At 41.1% G+C, this 2,827-nt stretch overlaps 1 protein-coding gene across 3 annotated transcripts in view; it reads right to left on the bottom strand.

Moving 5' to 3' along the window:
* drp2 (dystrophin related protein 2) overlaps positions 1 to 2,795 on the bottom strand; it is a 172,179-nt gene extending 169,384 nt beyond the window's left edge. For 2 of the 3 annotated variants that reach the window (XM_032527830.1, XM_032527829.1), the window contains exon 1: positions 2,393 to 2,794. The gene's annotated coding sequence lies outside the window, so the exon portion shown is untranslated. Of the gene's footprint in view, positions 1 to 2,392 lie in introns of all 3 variants that reach the window. The other variant, XM_032527832.1, reaches the window with a different exon arrangement.
* Positions 2,796 to 2,827: the final 32 nt, after the last annotated feature.

The raw sequence follows: 2,827 nt of genomic DNA, 5'->3' as shown, positions 1-2,827 counted from the left end.
GCCCGAGACAATCTTTAACACAGCTTGCTACACACATAAAAGTATAAACAATGTAATCCCAAAACAGATGTGTAGCAGTTAACTAAAATCAATGAACAGTTGAAATTGTAAGCTAAATGTAATAAATTAATGATTGAAATAGTGAACTTAAAATCAAATAGTTAACTAAAAGTATAAGAAGCTAATGTATGTGGTAAATGTGGTTAAAATGGTTTAAATATGCCACTCCAAATGGTAGCAGGCTACAGATTCAAATTCGACCAAACATTCAAATTGTAAAAATACTTTTTTATAAAAAACTAATTAAGAATTACTAATGAATTAAGCCTAATTAATTAAGTTAAATGGCGTCCCGTTTTAGGGATTTCAAATGCACACATTTGAAAAATGGTTGGTGTTAATGAAGAAGTCGTTTTAGTCCATCTGATGGCTGTGGGGATACATTTAATTAAAAAAAAAAAAAAGGTTGGGAACCATTGCTTTAACATTATCTGACAAGGGACTGGCCTCCTAAGGATTAATAAAGTACATTAAAATGTGATGATGCTGTGAGATTTAATCTACATTCTTCAAAACACAGCTGGAGGGAGAGTGTTGAAAATGCATAACATAAAACATGACCAGGAGGAATGGAGATGGAGAGAGGCAGTGACAATAGAACATCCTCGTAATCCTTTTAGCGTCTTTCACAATTATAGAGCTACTGTGTGAAGCCTTAAGAAACGTGCCAAATCTAGTAACAAAGAGCAACACATAATATGCAAGCTGCTACTGCCATCATCACCACAACGTATGCTGCTTACTATTAAACCCACTATCTGCAGAAATATTCCTCTCATTTCTTACGTTTTCAGATGTTTTGTAGCATGTCTTTGAGATCAAAAGACATTGCATCAAACTGTATTGCCTGAAGAAAAGTCTGGTGTGCTCCTGTTAGGCTTTTGGATTGTGAGGAAAGTGATCTTCCAGTGTAGGTAATGACGGATTACTGTCCATGAAAATTACTTTGATATTTTAAATGAATCCAGATTGATAACGCTGAAATGTCATGCAGAATGACATGAAAGTCATTTTTCAGAGGAATTTCTCTGTGAGGCAGGATGTCACTTCTTTCACTCCTTGGGGTAGGAAACATTATTGGGCTTTTTCTTTTCACCAAAATAAACCATTTAAAGCTTCCAGAGACCTTCAATTTCATCCTGAAATGAGCCATGAACACCAAGGGCTACCAAGCTTTATGATCAAAGATGAAAGAATACAAAAGCAGAGGAAGAGACAGAGGGATGCTTTTGATGTCCAAAAAAGATGATTACATTTTTATAAAAGTGAATTTCTGTTTGATTAACTCTTCCAAATAAACGTTAAGTCAATATTTGGACACAACAGCACAAATCCACTGACAAATGTACAACTCACATATTTAAGACAGATACATTATTGTCAGGGGAACGCAACAATCATCAACAAATTTTTTGGTTTTCAATGAAGAAAAAAAAACAGCTTTGCTTTAAATATAGGCATGAAACAGTGTGATTGAAAACGCTAGTCAACTACATTAAAGTTTCTTTCCATCATCCGAGTGTGGGTCAAGGTCATGTGTTTACTATTTTGTTTGCGTTTGGATTTCAAATAGCTTTTAGGCTACTACTACTGTCACATCCACAGAAGCAAATATGTCCCTAATTTATCCCACGCTGTGCTGCGTCCTGGGGCCTTCAGAAAACAGTTTTGCCCTATCGCGGTATCAGTGTCCAAATCCGGCTCAACACCTTCAGTCTGCCATCACACGTCAGTCTCCACCCACAAACTGATGATTCAGAAAAGCTCTAAAAAGGCTCTTTTTTTCCTGCAGGAAGCGAGACTTGTGGGGAAACTTGCAGAGAAAGATCAGGCAGGCTTTTCTTCCCCTCTGGGCTCCACAAAACAAGCGCACATGAATCAGTGCCGGTCAATTTACTTCCTTTGATCTGCAATTAGTGGATGGGCAAACTGTACATCGTATCAATCAGCCTGTGAGCTGTACGTTGTTCATAATAACGAACAGAAAGAAATAAGAGGCTTTCCCAAATGATGCCAAAACATCCAGTTGCGCACCTTTTGTTCAGAGCTCCACCGGCCAGAAGCACACAAACGCGGGCTGTTAATCCTGAAGCTCAACCGGCAAACCCAATCACACGGATGTAGTCTGGTTTTAAAGAAAGACCCAGCTGCCAAACTGTGAACCAGGACGCTTTGCAGGCTCCTTAATGCAGCACAACAGCCAATGTGCGCCTCAACGTGCACAGGAGTGACCGGCGGTTAAAGAAGCCTCCGTTTGCCCTGAACGTGAGGTGAACTGGCTTCTATCAAAAACCCATTTATTGCAGTAAACACTCAAAAAGAACAATCTTACCTTTCTCTCCCCGAGGCGAGGATTTGGCTCAGGTCTCAACTGACACAGCTCAGTGGAATGTGTTTGCGAAGAGGCTGAAATAAGCTACTCCCGTGGACGCAGGCGAGACATCAGCTGAAGAAAGTGACGAGGGCAGCAGCGCAGATGGAGATTTGAAACGGCGGAGCGGCGCTGAACCGGCGGCGGGTGTCTGACATCAGCGGGCTGCTTCCTTTAAGGTGGCTCTGTTCACTCACAGCAGCGCCGCGCCATGCCACGCGGCGACGGCTTCATCTGGTGGGTTCAACTACCTCAACACATCATTTCATCATCTCGCAACGCCGGAGTTCAAATGCAATTAAATACTGAGCAGGAAACTTCCGTGGCTCTGGGGAGCTGCAGGAGGGAAGAGTTGAAGTCACAGCTCATAATGACGGTCTGGATGAGATTCAGCTC

This window comes from Etheostoma spectabile, chromosome 10 (assembly GCF_008692095.1).
Source record: "Etheostoma spectabile isolate EspeVRDwgs_2016 chromosome 10, UIUC_Espe_1.0, whole genome shotgun sequence".
NCBI lineage: Eukaryota > Metazoa > Chordata > Actinopteri > Perciformes > Percidae > Etheostoma > Etheostoma spectabile.
Note: the sequence above shows the minus strand (reverse complement) of the source record. Positions and strands in the feature narration are given on the sequence as shown.